The following is a 17,933-nucleotide window of genomic DNA, read 5'->3' on the forward strand; positions in this document are numbered from 1 at the left end:
TTATCATTGATGCCTCAGTTCTATGGACCGATCCCGAACACGGGGTGAGGCATCTTCCATGGTGGGGAGGATAGTTCAAGAGTTGTTTGTAGGGCATCCTTTTCCAGGAACGAATAATTATCGAGGACTAAGCCTGGACTGAGGCAGGATGAGATCCTCCGCCAGAGGAAGTGTCTGTGGCCTCGAGGTTGAGGACTCGTGGGCTGCTTTGCGCTCAGCCCTTGGGGTCCAAGGGTGTCCAAGATGAGGGCTGGCTCACAGGCACCCACAGAAAAACTCGATGGGCACAGGCAGGTGGAGGGCTGGCCTGCAGGGAGCTTGAAGCTGACTCTGTAGGAAGGGAGACCCTTGAGGGCAGCTCCCAAGCCCACAGGGGTGGGTGTTGGTGGAGATGGGAACCCCCAAGGGGCCTGTGGGCACTCCTAGGTGTTATTCAGAGGGAAGGGAGAGAAGTGGCTTCCAAATATCATCTTTAAATGTTTGGTTTTTTTTTTTTTTTCTCTTTAAATGGCATGTCTCCGAAGCAGTTAAGTTTTTGAGGTGGTGGTTGTCTACCTAGAGTAGATGCAGAAGGGAAAAGGCCTGGGGAGCTGGGGAGAGGAACCCACTTTTCATAAGTTTTTAAATTGGAAGATCATTTTGTGGCTGATGTGGTGTCTCTCCCTCTGTCCCCAGGCTGTGGGGCCTGTTTGCTGCTGTGTTTAAGGGTCTCTGTGCGGGGTGGGAGTTTGGCCACAAGTAGGAAAATGTGGGGTGTTAGGGAACACTCAGGAACCAATAATTTCTTCTTTATTACCACACTTGGTATCACTGTCCCAGGCTTTCTCTTTTTCCTTTTCTTCTTTCCTCCTCCATCTACATCTCCTGTAATAGGTGGGTTTTAAAAGAAAGTGGAGAACAGGTATCTGTATCCCGCTGGACCATCATCCCTCTTACTGTTGAGAAATTATCAGTGACAGGCTACTCGGTGTCCTGTTACTCCTCTGAAGGGTGAGGACAGGACAGAGGGTGTTGGTCCCAACAGAGGGAAGTGGTGAGTGAAAGCATGACCACGGCCATGCCTGTCAGGCACTGGTGGGTGCTTTCTCTGTTTTATTTCTAATCAGCACAGCAGTTCTTAAGGGTTAAAAGATTATAATACAACGAAGGGACAGCCAATGGTTATTGAATACTTAAAATGTCTAGGCATTATTCTAAGTGCTTTTTATATGTATCACCTGGTTTAATACTGATAAGCACCTAAATGACCCCCATTTCACAGGCCAGGGAATAAGCTCAGAGGCTAAGCAAAGGGGCGCCTAGCTCAGGCAGGCTGCACGGGCAAAGCCTGAGTCTGAAGCTGCCGAGCCACAGAACCTGCCAGTTCTTTGTATCCGACACAGTCAGAATCCCCCTGCACACACCATGGATGTAACCTGCTTCTATTTCAAGACTCTGCATCTCTTTGTATGTATCCCTTTGATTGATTCGCTGGGAGTCCAGGAGGGTGGACGGATGCTTCAGGTGGACAGGGCAGTGGTCCCTGAATGACAGGCTGAAGGAATGGAGGAGAATCCCAGCTCTCGGGATGACTTTCCCAACAGAGTCAACGGGTAGATTTACTCATTCTGGAGACAGTGTTGTAACATAACCAGCAAAACTGGTAAGAGTCAGGAACAAGGTTTAGATCCTGCTTTATGAGCTCTTGCTCTAGTTAAATGTTTTTGCTGAACCAGGAGCCAATGCCGGTAAGTTCCAGGATTTGTGGAACTTGTGTGTCCAGAGGTAAAAATGATCAGACACTTCCTTGCACGTTGATAAACTCACATCTGAAATTTTGCATCATATGTTTATACAGTTGAGAAGGGGGAAATTTATGTCCTATGGTAAATACTGACATTTTAAGGTAAGACTTTTACAAAAATCTTATAAAGGCATCCATCAGAGAGAGAATCCAAATACCAAAGGCATTTGATACGTCCATTGACCATTTAAAAATACATGAACGAGGTTTTCTTTAATTGAGAGAAATTTTACCTGACTAATTTTTCTTCCTGAGCTGTTCTTTACATTTTATTTCTCCATAGAATCTTATCCTGTTATAACATGTTTAAACTTGAGAGTCTTTTAGTCATGACTTATCAAACTTCTCTGCAACAAAAAACACGTATAAGAATGAAATTTAAATTCTATTTAATTTCATTTTATCTATTTTAATTTCTAGCAACAGAAATTATTCTTAATGACTTATAAGTTGACGGCTTGATTAGTTTCATTCCCAAAATTGTTCAAAGCAAAAAATTGGAAACCAACTAGTCTCTAAAGGATTTGTTGCCAGTCCTGCACCTTCTCATTTGCTGGCAGGTAAACCGAGTAGATCACATCTGTTGGTTTTTAACTTAAAGGCAGCTTATTTAACCAGAATTATAGAAATATTCAGAAGTGGTTCTGAAAACAAAAATAATATTAATTTTAATATACTTTATCGTCAATGCATGCTTTAAATATACATATATATTATGTAAATATATATATACATATATATATTGGGTTGGCCAAAAAAGTTTGTATGGGTTTTTCCATACATCTTATGGAGAAACCTGAATGAACTTTTTTGGCCAACCCAATATTATGTTAAAGAAATATATATGTATATACACATACACACGTTTTTTGGTCAAACCTTAGAAATGAAGATTTAGGCTAATCGGTGAATGAAAAAATCTATGATACCATTCCGTTTACCATAGCAGTCCTCATCAAAGCTGTCATTCAAATCAACCTTACTTTCTATCAGAAAAAGTCTAACAGTTTTTAATTTCAAATAAGTGTTAATTTGCATTTTGAGGAAAAGATTTAAAAACAGCAAAAAGAAATATGACAGATTATTAAAAGCAGTTTAGTCAAGTTTAAAATGATGTAGATTTAATAGAATTAATTATATTTTGTAATAGGTTATAAAACCATGGCAAATCTATACTGTTTCTCATTAATTTATGGGAATGTAATATAATGGTCACCTAAAATTATGAGGTATTATAAAGTGATGATTAGGGTTAAAAAAGCGTGCTGTTTTTCTGTTAAATGCGTGTGAAAGTGTGTATTGAACTCTGGTGTTTTACCTCTGGGAATAAAGAATTATGGACATACTTTCAAAAATAACGACATCAATTTCTGAAGATATAGGGATCCAGTTTTTCCTATGGATGTAAAAGAGAGAAGTACGTGCTACTCAAAATAAATTGACACGGCAGTAAACTAAAACATAGCATGTTTTTGTTCAGAGAAAATATTAAATATTTGCGGGGGTTGACTTTCATTGAAAAACTTGCTTGGGCTTCCCTGGTGGCGCAGTGGTTGAGAGTCCGCCTGCCGATGCAGGGGACACGGGTTCGTGCCCTGGTCTGGGAGGATCCCACATGCTGCAGAGCGGCTGGGCCCGTGAGCCATGGCCGCTGAGCCTGCGCGTCTGGAGCCTGTGCTCCACAACAGGAGAGGCCACAACAGTGAGAGGCCCGCGTACCACAAAAAAAAAAAAAAAAAAAAAAAAAGAAAAACTTGCTTTATAAATAAATGTTTGATAAAGTAGATATTAACTATTTTACTGTATAATGCAAACAGACCCTAAACTAAATCTCAAGGATTTTTATTTGTGAATTTTTCCTGTGTAATTTGAAAAATGTGGAAAGTGTTGCAATTATATTGAAAAGAATCAGCGTCAGGAACATCCACGTTTTTACTTGTTTGACAGTTGTTTTATTTCCAGCTAATATCATGCTTGAGTGTGAGTATATTTGTAAAAAAGAATCATTATATTTAAAACTAATTTTTTTGCATTATTATTTACTTAAATATCACTTAAAAAAATTTCACCAGTTCTTTGGCTGTGAAGTGACTTCTTTATGGTCAAGGGAAGGAAGACGTGTGGTCGTTAAATTTATAATATATCTGATTTTATAACATTCCACAAGGGCTAAAATATTCTATCTCTAGTATGGTACGTTTTCTTACCTTTAAGTGAAATATGGATACAACAGGGAAGGTCATGGAGCCCTACAGTTAGTGGCTGGTGTTTGAGTCATCATTAAAGAAGGCTTCCTTGACAGTTACAGATCACATTGTTTCTTTGAAGCCCTGGACGTTTTTATACTGGAAAAGTGTGCCTTCCTTTTGTATGGTGTGACATCTGTTGAGAAACGGCGGGCAGGAAAGGAGGACCTACCTAATGCTAGGACGGGAGTTGGTGCCCTTTCCCCCGTCAGTGCTGTGTACGCCTTAATTTTCCCATAGCCTTAGCAGGGAGGTCCCCTGCTCCGTGGCTCTGTTGGGACTTTCACACTGACACTGGAAATGATGGGGCCGGGCCCTATGACTGGGGGTCCGTAGCCTTTATCTTTCTAGCTAGAGATCTTAATTTTTAAAAAAAGACAATTTTTTAGAGCAGTTTTGAGTTCACACCAACATGAAGAGGAAGGTACAGAGATTCCCCATATGCTGCTGCCGCCACGCATGCGTGGCCTCCCCCATCATTGACATCCCCCACCAGATGGTATATTTGTTACAGTCGATGAACTTGCACTGACACATCCTTATCACCCGAAGTCCATAGTTTACATTAGGATTCCCTCTTGGTGTTGTGTGTCCTATGGCTTTGGACAGATGTGTAATGACATGTATATGCAGTTACGTATCACTGCCCTAAGAGTCCTCTGTGCTCAGCCTGTCTCTCCCCGTGCCCCTCCCCTGACAGGAAGAGGCAGAAACCCAGCTGGTGAACTTGGGTTTACAGTAAGTCCATTCTAGTCGTGACTAAGTCTGTGACTAGACAAATATTTTATGTTTCTCTGCTTCAGCTCCCCCTCCTGAGATGGAAACAAGTCATTACAATTTAAAAATAATTTAGATGGACTTTAGCTTCTGTTATTAATAATTATTATATGAATACCAAACAATAAACTCCTGATTTGACATGAAAGAATCTTGCAAAAACATTAGTTTCCCATGGTGTAACTAAATCTGCTGGACAATTGGTGGTTTCCTGTTGAATTCTCACAACTTGGAGGGAACAAGAGACACAGGGGGCTGTAGCCATCCTTCAAACCACCTGCATGTCTCCAAGACACTGTATTTATTTGAGATTTCCCTCTCCACTTTGTGTGGCCTTTCTGATGTTTCTTTAGCGGGACGTGGGTAGGAATTGTCTTACTACCTGGATCTTGAAGCACAGGCTAAATGGTTTGTTGAGGCCCTAGAGAAAGCCAGGGCTCTGGTTTCCCGTGAGTTCTAAAGCCAGGCAGCAAAGCTTTTGTGAACCCACTACTTGGGGAAATGATGAAGCATATTATCCCTTTACTAAGAGGAAGGCACATTTCTCCTTTGAATTGCTTTCAGAAAATAGAACACCAGCAGCTAGTCATTTTTTTTTTTAGTAATTTTCATACATAAGGCTATTTATAATGTGCTTTGAGTGGGACTGGAAAACATGGCAGGATGGTGGGTTATCTGAGATCAACCCATGGGCCAGGGGTTGTTTCCAGAATGATGACCCTCTAAGGCACAGGTCTCTAGAATGTGCACCCCTGGAGTGTGGAAAGGGGATACATCAGTATGCAAAAGGGGGACAACTTCATTTAAATGTGAAAAAAATCCATCCTAAGGGAATGAGTGGCTATGTATGGAGAATCCCCTGAAAGCAATTTGTTGAAGCGTTATTTAGAGTAGTGAAAAGTTGGGGACTACGGAAATATCCAACAATAGAGAATGGATTAAGGCATAGTCTATTCCTATGAGAGAATGTCATACTGATCACAGTATAGAGATGTGAGACAAAAACTAGTGGCAAAATCATGTGTATAGGATAATGCCAACTTTATCAGATGATTCAAAGTGTTTTTTTAAAAAAATCTATGGAAATGTATAAAGTAAAAGCAACATATTAATAGTGGTTCTTTCTGCATAGTGGATTTGTTGGTTTTTTGCTTTCTTTTAACTCTTCTATGTTTGCCAGATTTCCTTCGATGTGTTTATATATCCATCTTATGTTGGGAGAAAGTTATTTAAAATAGTTGTTAGGGGCTTCCCTGGTGGTGCAGTGGTTGAGAGTCCGCCTGCCGATGCAGGGGACATGGGTTTAGTGCCTTGGTCCGGGAAGATCCCACATGCCGCGGAGCGGCTGGGGCCGTGAGCCATGGCCACTGAGCCTGCGCGTCCGGAGCCTGTGCTCTGCAACGGGAGAGGCCACAGCAGTGAGAGGCCCACGTACCGAAAAAAAAAAAAAAAACACAAAATACCAAAAAAAACTAGTTGTTAGGTAAGAGTTGATTCCATGAGTAGTTAACTCAGTAAAGAAGTGTGATGATTTGGGGAGTATGAACCAGCAGAGAGGAACCGAACAAGGGAAAGAGGAAAATTCTCAGAGGACACAATCTACCTCCACTTTCCCTTGCTCTAAAATGTGTAAAACACAAACCATATAAACATAGGTGTGAGAACACACTGCAGTGTGATTTTTAAAAACAGATTGTACCCTTAGCCAGCTGTCTCCTAATCCTCACTTGGCTGGCTTTTCTGTTGGAATTGTTTCTTTGCTAGAATGTTAATGGATTGGTTAATTTGTGAGCGGCACTCCTAATTGTATTAAATCTCTACAACCTTATTAAGCATTTGTGCAGAATTAGATCAGAGAGTTTGGGGAAGCAGCGTGTCAGTGGTCGGAGGGAGGGAGAGCCAGGCTAGCAAGTGGGTCTGACCCCATCCCCAAATAATACAGCACAGAGAGAAAACCCCACTGCTGGAAGTCTAGAAGGATTCTAAAGCACATAAAACAGCCTCCTTGCTGTATATTTAAACACCACTAATGAGAGAGAGAGAAAACCAGAACCAGCTTGTTCTTTTTATTTAGATCTGTTAGGATTTACTTTTATTTGGGGGAAAAGAAATGAGTAAGAACTAACAACATGTCAAGAGTACTAGGTTTTTAATTCTGGTCGCCTGTGTTTCTATTTAGATACCAGGGTAAAGGTATTCTGTGCTTAAAGAGAGAGAAACGGTTTCAGAAAATAGAGTTGGACCATGTTTATTTTGAAAACTAAAGCCCCAATGGACTGAAATATACTGCTTCTTAAAATCCATGGTGGGCAGCTACTTTCTGCTGCAAGTAAGGCGGGGTGCATTCGGCCCCTGAGAAGGCTTAGCGCACCTTCCAGCAGTGGGTTTGGGGAGGATGGATGAGGAAGCTTTAACATTGACCTCTGGGCATCGTGACTGTGTCCCATTGCTTATCTGTAACTATCGGTGTACGTTTCCCCCCAAAGTTGAAAGTTTATTACTCAGGATTATTGCAACAGTAATGGAAAACCAAGTAAAACTTTTTAGCAGCCTTTTGTTAGATTTAAAGTTATCGATTCCTTGTATTGTGTGCTTTAGCACTTTCAAAGGATACTGAAGTACTCTTAAGGATGAAGACGATTCAAACCCAGAAGCAGTCAGAATTTTTACTTTCTTGATAGCTCCACAGTACTGCGCTAAGAGTGTTTTTCTTGTCACTGTGGTTTTAAATTGGATGGTCCCACAGGTTTCAAGAGTCACGTGGAAAATAGAAAAATAAAGGCTATCGTTAATTTTAGAAGTTGTACATAATCATGTTTGTGCCAGGGATATGGGCTTGGAGTGTGAGAATAAGGCAGGTAGGACATTAAGGAAAGAGAGGGGGATGAGATGCTGCCTTTCCAGCTCCTGGGGAGCTCAGCTCAGCGTGTCTGTCACATGCCAGGTCAGGAAATCTGTAGGGATGTCCCAGGGTGTCCCCCAAAGTGTTCTTCTCCTCCACTAGGCAGGGTCTGCTGTTTCCTCTGCCTGGATGCCATGGGGATGGCCCTGCCCTGGTTGCCACCAGCACAGGGTAGCCTTGTGGCCCTCCCTCCTTGCTGGCTGCAGTGTCCCACCTGCTCCGGACCGTTCCTACCCCCTGATGTGGGGAGCATTACACCCAGCTAGTGGCTGCCAGCCTCCCATCTCAGAGGCAAGGGAAGCGGCTCCTTATTTTAGCCCCTGCTCTGGGGCTGTTGGTGAATTGGCCTGACGTTTGTAGTCAACAGGGTCCTAGAATAGGGGAGTTAAAAGATTGGAGTGTGTGTTATAAAAAAGGGTTTAATTAGTAAATGCAAAGGTGGTGAACTGTGTGTGTGTGTGTGTGTGTGTGTGTGTGTGTGTGTGTGTGTCTGTGTCTGTGCACACGTGCTGTGGCTGGGGGTTGAACTGCAGATAAAGGGGCCCTTTGCTTCAGAGCCCTTCCATGGGGGGTGGGGCGGTGTGGAGGCAGAGAGTTGCTGGAGGAACTTTCCATGTTTGTGAGAGGTGAGCAGGGGGTGTGGCTTCCCCTCCCACCTGGATCTGAACATTTTCTAGACGTGTACAGCAGGTTCCTCCCGTTCCTCCCAGATTTTCTAGGTCCTTGTAATAATGTGAACACATTTCATGTTGTTACTCAGTTAAATATATAGGATGCTTCCTGGAATAAAATTGGTGGCAAGGAACGTGTGCCGACTGACTGCTTAGTTAATAATTGCTGGTGTGGAGCATTCTTTTACTTTGCTTTTTTCCCCTTAATTGGCTGAGTATTAATAAACTCCTGGTTTGTTTCAATGGCACAGCCAGTTTTTAATGGTTGTACAGAAATTTCAGGAAGAAAGCTAAAGAATTAACATAATAAATAATTATTGTTTCCAGAATTTTTTTGTTGTTAGGATTATAAAATGTGTTAAAAAACAAAGCCACTTGAGCAGAAAGTAATTGCCCTGACAAGCACGGTGCCAGCAGCGTTCATAATGAAGCAGCCGTTCCCTCAATGTCAGGCAGATTTGCGTCCCACGGAAACGTTTCCTCACATTATGGAAATGTTCTTTTCCCATCAGCAGTGGAGAATGAAACTCCAGGCTTCTAATTAATCTTGGCTGATGTTTGATTTCATACCCAAGTTCAAGGCAAGAGGTGGTGGGGTCTCCCCGCTCCTGCCATGTACATGACCACAGGCAAATTTCTCCATTAATGTCAGAACACATCTGTGTGGCTCATTGTCACTGCCACACGTCAGTTATTAATGCATTAGCAGTCACTTCCGTCCACTTGCTACCCGCTCATTCCCTGCGGGAGGAAAGAGCATGGCAGGAATTTTACTTTGCAGGCCTTTAACCTTGAACCTCTGTGTTCATGACATAAAGAGCTTGTAATGCTTTACAGATTATAACTTGTAACGCTCATACGTTTTCTCCCAGCTGTGAATCTCAACAGCTTGGTGAGGAAGGCCCTATACCCTCAGTTCACAAAGGTGGGGACCAGGGTTAGAGGGCTCCTTTGAGGATAGAATTGTCTTCACCATGTCTCTCTCTATGACACCCCTCTCACCTCTTGCCCAGTCTACTTCCTGAAGATGTTAGGGAAGCAGTAGACATTTTTGATTGTCCAAAGGAAAAAGAAAATCAGATGTATAGAAGAAATGGTAAGATCAATTCCCATTAATTAATTTGAAGTGGGGCATCAAAGGATAAGAAAATTACTAACATAAGAATGGAAAATAACCTGTATGTACCATTAGATATCGGTTGTGAGCTCCCTGGCGATCAGTGGAAGAGGGAAATGCAGGTAATCTTGCTCTGAGAGAGAAACCCTTTTCCTGCGCCTGGGTTTCCGCCGAGGGCTCCGTGTCAGCAGATCCAGTGATGTAATGGGCCATCCTTCTCATGGACAGTTTCAGAGTCATTCTGGCAGTGTTATGCACGCAGCTATCTTTTCCTTTCAACCTGACCTCCAGTTTGAAGGAATAACTTAAAACAAGTCAGCGAAGGCAACTCTGTGGGAGGTACAGAGGATGCCTGGCTGATTTGATTGAGGGACAGAAATCAGCATACCTAGCTGAGGGAAAAACTGCTTCTTTCTTAAGTGATCGTCCTCGAAGCCCACTGCTCTACACTGCGTGTTGATGGCCGAGACCTCAGCAGCCCTGTCGCTGCGCTGTGGACTTCTAGAGCCTTCCAGTCTCTGAATGGCCAGGCTGGACTTGGACAGGAGCCAGGGTGCCCTTGAGGCGCAGACAGGACTTGGCTGTGATCCCAGAGAGCCCCACTGTTGCTGATGGCAGGGGCAGATTTTGCTGGGAGGATTTTGGAGCAGGCAGTCACCATGGCTGTAAGAAAACCTCAGGAAGGCGCCTGTGAAGTATCAAAATCTAAGCAACCTCAAGGCTTCCCTGATGTGCCTCGGAGGAGGAATCAGCTGCAAATAGCCCCTCTAGGAAGGAAACAGATTGACCTGCATGTGGAATGGCTTTTTTTATTGGCTCCTTAAGTGCTGGGGAATATCTATCAAACAGTGACTTTTGTTCTGTTCAGCACTTTCAAGGGGGATAGTAATTAGGCAAAGGTTGTTTGGGAACACCTGTTCATGACAGTGTCACCCTAGGAGATGCAGCGTGGCTGAGGGATGCTTTTTACCCCACAGAGAAGTCTCAGGCGGTTGCATCCATAGAAGAAAGTGGGGCACGGATACTTCAATAGTGATGTTGCTCTATCGGCAATTTTAATATGTTCACCGTCACTGATAGATAGAGGGCTTCCCTCTTGATTGTATTATGAATGCTTCTGGTCCCATTTTTGGGTCTTTGCCACGTTCTGTCGTTCATCTGTGAATATTTGAATTTGATGTACATCTCCTATCCTGAGGCCACTTGAAGCAGTGAAGTCTTCATTTACCAAGATAATAATAAAACCTAACATTTTCATAGTTTTGCAGTTTTTATTTTTTCCTTCTCCCCCAAACTAATTGTGTCCTAAAAAAATAATCCCATGAGATTGATAATAGCTGTCGCATTTTAAAGTTAGGAAAATATGCTTAGGCCTGGAAGGGCTAATAACTAGGATGTGAACAGTGGCCTTTGGGGTCCACACCCAGTATTCTTCCCATGACCCCATAGAAAATGTATCAAAAAAAGATGATAGGAAAATTTCCCCAGCTATCTGTTAGTTACAGACTAGGAGAATAAATACTCCTGTGTTAAAACGTCGAATTCAAGTTTTTTACTTCTAAATGATTAAAGATATTGAAACGGAAATTCAGAAGTGAACAAAAGCAAATTGAAATGTAATACATTATTTTCAGTTACCTTTTTAAAAATACTGTATTTTCTTTCTAGATTTCCAATTATGAAATACTTTTCCACTAAATACTTAACCTTTAATTGGGACTAAATATATAAACTTGATACTTAAGGTGGGTGAGTTTTTTTAAAAAAGAATTACTGAGAAGGATTGCTCAGGTAAAGTCCCACTTGCTATTTTTAGAAAATGACCTAATTTCTCTCTTTCATTTTGGAGGTAAGCGCTAGAGTATTATTTCTTTCTGTGCATAGACTTTTTCCAAGGCGTTATGTTTCTTCCCCCTTCCCCTAATAAGTAGGAGGGTGCTTCTTGGTCATCCCAGTGAAGATTCTCACCAGATAGGCACCTCATTTATAATTAGGTTAATTGTTTTTAATTGAACTTGATCATTCTCTGTCCCCGATCCCTGGAATGCTATGTGGCATATATAGGACACTAATTTCTTCAGTAAGTGAATGAGTTTCATAAATTATTGCATTGGACACCTCACCTTTTACCCGAAAACATCGCTAGCAGAAATCTCGTTATGTAGATAACCTTTTACACTTGATCTTAGCCAAAAGGCCAAGAAGTGATTGTAGATAACCTTTTAAAATGTGTTTGGCACACATACTTTGAATTTAAATCTTCTAAGAACATTTTAGTAGAATCATTTTTTTGTAATTTCTTTAATTTTTATATATTATACAGTTTCCCCTGTAATTTCTTTTTGTTAAAGATAATATTTCTTTTTTCATAGAGCAAGTTTGGAAAATAGTAAAAATTACAGGAAGAAGAAAAAAATGTTTATAATACTGTCATTCATCCTTACCATAATGCAGTATTTTTCTTTCCAGTTTGTTTGCAAATTGTATATGTGTTTTTAAGAATTAGAGTCATAGAAATTTCATCCTTTTCTTTTTTTAACTTAACCTTAAATTGTGACCTTGAATTAAATTAGCCTTAAATAATCTTAAACTATATTTTCCTTATATCCTTAACATTTAAGAAGACATTTGAGAGCATATTTCCACGGCTGCATAATACTCCTTGCTATCGAAGTGTGTTTTTTATGCATTAATGAGCACTGAAATGTTCAAAACCTGGAACAATGACATTTCTAAATGTGTTGCATTTACCAACATGGGATATTTTGCATTTTCAAAAATGGACTTTATTGAAAGGGCCCTTTTGAAATGAATGAGAAGTTTTAGACATCACATTAGATCAGATTCTTAAATAAAACAAAGGCTTGTATTTGAAAAACTTCCACATATACGAAACTAAAACAAGATGAAATTCTTTTGATCTTAATTGGAATATATATTGGCTGAGATTTTTTGTGTCTGAGCTCGGAATTACCAAGAAAATCTTTGGTTTTGCAAAACTCAAAATGTTTATTGCCAACAGCCAAATAATGCCTTCTAGTAAATAGCATGGCTCAAAATTGTGTTCCTGTGTTTATCTAACTGAAATCTGAATGGAGTGCTGTGATCGTGTTCTGAGTTGTACATACTTCCATAGGAATGAACACAAAGCATAATTATGAGGTTAAGATAAATGTGTTCAGTGTTCATGAAACTATGTCTACTCATCCAGTCTACATGCATTTATTGAGCACCTACTGTATGCTCAATTCAGTGCTTCATTCTTTCAGGGGAGAGAGAGGAAGTTAGGCACTCAGAATTTTCCAGAATTAAGTAATGTCATCTTTCAGGCAGGTATAAAATAGTGCTGATCTGGTGTCCTTTTCTAACAGGGTTCCAACAACCATCGTCGAGCTTTGCTGTACTAACAGTGTTGCTGATGTGAGCACTTTCTTGGAAGAAGTCTTTTTTGCTTATTCAACTTTGGCCTCCTGTTAGATTTTTTTTTCTGCCAAACATTGCTGTTATCTTAGCTTTTTTGTTGTTGTTGTTGTTGACTAGCTCTGTGGCCTGAGAATTCAGTTTTGAACTTTTTCTTTTTTTAAAGCAACATAGGTAAGCAAGCCACCGTGTGTACAGTTTAAGATGATTTATACCCACTTACTTGGTAGTCAAGTCTCATTCCTAAAGGATATAAACTCTGTATTCCTAGTAGGGACCCTCATGTTGTTGGAACTCTGTACATGGTAAAGCATGAGTATCAAGTTTTGGGCCAAACAGAAATATTCTGTCTCATAATTTTTTGCCATTCTGAAACACAGTGGCCTTCTGTGGCTCAAGTAGTTTCATCAAGTGTTTAGAATTTCTTGGCTGCAACCTGTTTCTGAGAAGTTTAACTCAGCTTTTGTTGAGAGAGGTCATTCTTCAGTCACTATGAAGCTATTGTAAAAGTATGTTCAGAGCTGGTAAAGAAAAAGGAACTTGAAGTCTTGATTAGAAAATAAGATGCCCTCCTTGTGCTTTAGGTTAGCTAAAATACATATTTTTAATTGCTACAGGGCTGTATTCAAACTTGAAATAAAAAAATGTCTCAGGGGGGTCGGTGGGGAGGGATAAATTAGGAGGTTGGGATTAGCAGATACATACTACTATATATAAAAGAGATAACCAGCAAGGACCTACTGTATAGCACAGGGAGCTATACTCAATATTTTGTAATAACCTATAAAAGAAAAGAATCCAAAAGAAGCCTATAAAAGAAAAGAATCCAATATTTTGTAATAACCTATAAAATATATGTGTGTGTATATGTATACATATATATATATAACTGAATCACTGTGCTGTACACCTCACCCTGTCCTCTTGCCCAGGTTCCCGTGTGGGATTCACCCCATGTTCCTCTTGGCCATCTTCTCGTCTTCCATAGTCTAATCTCAGGTCACCTTTCACTGTACTTTTCTCCTCCAGCACACCCTACTGTGGTGGGAAGGCCATCACTCCCCTTATCTGTGTTCTCAGAGGGCTTTACCCAATTCTTGAATCCCTTTTCGAACCTATTACAGGGCTTGAGGGCAGGACTCTGGAGCCCAAGTGCCTGGATTTGAAGCCTGGCTAATAATAACAACTACAGAAACAGTACAGTTTTTTGAGCCCTTCCTATATGCTGTTGCTGTGCCATTACAGTGCCCTGGGGGAGAGGTGTTACCACGATCCCCATTTTCCTGATGAGGTGACAGAGGCCTGGAGCATTTAAGTAGCTTGCTAAGGTGTGCTTAGCAAATGGCACAGTCGGCCATATACTCCAGGCAGTAGCCTTCAGAATCTGTGCTCTTAAATATGGTCAGCATCTGTAACCGTATAACAGATTCGCTTTGCTGTATACCTGAAGCTAACACAACATTGTAAATCAACTATACTCCAGGGCTGCAGAGAGGTGGCCTCAAGTAAGGGCAGGGCAGGGGGTCCCGGTGCACCAGTTTCTAGCACTAACATGCTGTTAGACCATGGGTGAGTTGGTCCACCTCTGTGAAAATCTCCATCTCTGAGATGGAGTCCTTTTACTCGTGCAGTAAAAGGACTATGGGAAGGGAATTAATAGGAGGGAAATATCAAAAGAAAGCCAGTGAGAAGCTCTGGGCAAAGGTTTGGTTGGCTTCGGTGGAATTTCACGTTAGCTGTTTGGGTTCTCTGGGAAATTTGACGGTGACAAAGCTTCTATAAAAAGCACCGTGTAAACTGTTAGACAGTATACAAATGTTAAATGATTCTGTTACTCACTTAGTCCCATTTCTGCTTGTACTGTCAGCTTGGAACCTTAAAAATAAACTTGGAATAAAAACGGGGGGAATGCTTCAATGAGTTTAAATATATATATGTTGATATTTGACATTAAAACTATTGGGAGAGGGCTTCCCTGGTGGCGCAGTGGCTGAGAGTCCGCCTGCCGATGCAGGGGACACGGGTTCGTGCCCCGGTCCAGGAAGATCCCACATGCCGCGGAGCGGCTGGGCCCGTGAGCCATGGCCGCTGAGCCTGCGCGTCCGGAGCCTGTGCTCCGCAACGGGAGAGGCCACAACAGTGAGAGGCCCACGTACCGCAAAAAAAAAAAAAAACTATTTGGAGAAAAAGATAAAGTATTACAAAAACGTTTGAGAACAATGTCTTTGGAATAACTTTTATAACCTTTGTCCATGCTCTCCCTTACCTTTATGGTGAAGAAAAAAGTTGAGATTGCAAAACTGCCAAAAATACCTTCTTGTAACTCCATTTTAGGAGAGTCGTTTGGCATCTTTTTGGGCGTATTTGATTTGGATGTTAAGCTGACTTTTGCTGAGAGCTCCTGCCTGTTAATGTCTGGCAGGCCTTGGCTTGCCCAGCTTTTCCTCCTCCCCCTGGGCCGGGGCTCTGCGAGATCAATGTGAGATGCTGTGGGTGCAGGACCTCCTGTTTCTACCTCCCTCTCTGCTTTGCTGTAGGACAGTTTGTTGGGGGCCCAGAAATACTACCCCTTCCTCCATCTTCCTTTCTTTCTACTGCTGGCTGGTGGGTTTGGCTTTAAAACGGACAAACTCCCTGCTCCCCTGTCTCAGAATTAGTGATTTCTGCCCTTTCAGGGAGCCGCTGTGAACACACAGTGGCCTGTTGAGTTTCTGCTAAGCCTGCGGATTCACAATGAAGCATTGATGCCGGGGCTGCAGCAGCCCAGCCTGAGCTCCGGCCAGACGCACTTCCAGTGGGTGTTTGGATTTGTCACGTCGGCTTTTGTTTGTAGTCAGATGGGGGGGGGGCTTGCTCCCCCTTCATCTCCATCCTTTATAACGTGGTGATCAGCCGCCTCATAGGTTTTGATGCCAACATAATCCTTTATGAAGTCATCACATCACATCACACTTGCTGATTTTTTCCTCATATGAGAAATGGTTTTCAGGGGACGTATTGATTGGTGTAGTTCCTGTGAATGGTGCCTGATCTTTTATTTGAGATTCACTAAAATGGTCACTCTCTTTGGGAGACCAAAAAATGATTCAGGTTGCGAATGAGTTGTTCCAAGTCTTTTCATGCTGAGCAAGTCTCCATGCTAAATTTTGGACCTCAGGAGACAGATTTAGGGTCTCGAGAGTTAAGAGCGAGACATGGTGGCTGCCTGGCCACGTGCCAGAAGCCGGGAGGTAAGGCTGGTGGTTCGTGGCAGGGCTTGGACGTAGCAGATGCTCTGTCAAAGCAAAACGAAACAAAAAACAAACTCCACCTTGATTCGTGTGGAGTATGTGCTAAAATCTAGAAAACCGAGATTCTCTGGTGTGGGAAATCCCGTGGAGTTCCCAGCATGCGTGGTAGCACCTGGAAATACTCATTTCAATTCAGATATGTCTGAAGTGGGCCCTGTGGGGGCTGCAGAGGGGAATTTGCAAGTGGTGTTTGTTTCAGGAATAAGTATTGATGGTGATACCAAAAGTAGGAATATTGAAGGAATGTGTCTACTCAGGAAGAGGAAATAAAAGGACTTTGAAATTTTCGTTTGATATTACCATCCTGTGAGATGCATGGTCTAGCAGAAACTAAGCAAAGAGAGAGGTGACAGAGGGCTTGGCTCCTGGAAGATGTCCGGAGGTGTCCTGTCTGCCTGGTGCCACATTTATTTCCACGGGAATGCGTGGGTGGTGAGTGTCACTGCCAGCCCAGGTTTCCTTCAGCCGCGGACATTTCTCCTAACTTAGCTCTGGATGGAATGGTAAAACAGTTCAAACACGCTCCTATTTCTCAGTGGTATTACACAGTAATTTTCAATTTACATTACATTAAAGCTGTCCTAGGCCTCCAAAACAGAGTTTTGGCTTTTCTCTTTGGTGCTGCTGCTTTGTTAACATTCAGAATACTGAGAGAAGCTTCTGACACAGATGAATTTTTAATGTGATCAACGACTTCAGTTTTACTCACTAGAATCTTAATAAATATTGTACAGCTAAAAGGCTATAAAACTTCAATGATCAAGTCTTAGAAATTAGCTGTATTTATCACCCCCCCTTTTTTTTTTAAGAGATCGGCAAAAATGTCCCCCTTCCCCCTTTTCTTTGGTAGCAGGCTTCATGACAAAAAGTTTTAGGAAAGTAAAGATATTCTCGTTCATAGCACATCAACATTCTTTTCTCCAACAGCGGTAGAAGGAAGGCACGGTGAAAATCAGATTGTCTTTTCAAGACCTTGCAGGGGGTCGAGCCAAATCTTCTCAGTTACTTGAAGGATTAGTTCCTTGGTTTCTCTGCGGAGTTGAATTGCCTGCAGTGAGTTGATGTTGAGCAGGCCTCGCTCCTTCTGTTGCTGCCTCTTCTGGACAGTTTCAGTTCTGTTTCGGTTCTGAGGCCTGTGGTAGGGATTTGGGGAGGGCTCTGCTGTGTTGCTAGCCCAGCTGGCCCAGGCCAGCTCCCTAAGGCCTATTTGGGCCCAGACTGAGAGATGGCATGGGGGGAGGTGGTATGTGTGTGGGATCTGGTCCTCCCCTTGGGATAAGCCTTTGCAGAACAGAAGACACAGGCAGAGGCTGCAGTTTGGAACCAAGGAAGTGCTTCTGGGGATGAGCAGAGTTGGGAATGGGGAAGGCGGGATGCTCTCCTGGATCCCCCCTCAGAGCAGCCATTCCCTTCCCTTGTCCTTTGGATGGATCAAGATGGGGGGCGGGGAGGAGGCCTTCAGCCCCTTCCCAGGACTGAACGGGGTGGGGAGGTAGCTGCCTTGCTGCCTGCTACCTGCTCTGCTTCTGGACTTAAGACCAGGACCATCCTTAAAACCCCTGAGGATCTGGTGGCCTGCATCGGGCACTGGGGAAGAGACTTCTCTGGCTCATGGTGTTGAGGCTGGAGAATCAAGCAGTCACCGCTCCTAACTTCCTGGGCACAGGCGATTTGGAGGCCTTTGGGGTGGGCCTAGCTCCGGGAAGAAAACACACCCAAGCCGTAGC

Source organism: Phocoena phocoena, chromosome 13, assembly GCF_963924675.1.
Source record: "Phocoena phocoena chromosome 13, mPhoPho1.1, whole genome shotgun sequence".
Taxonomy (NCBI): Eukaryota; Metazoa; Chordata; class Mammalia; order Artiodactyla; family Phocoenidae; genus Phocoena; species Phocoena phocoena.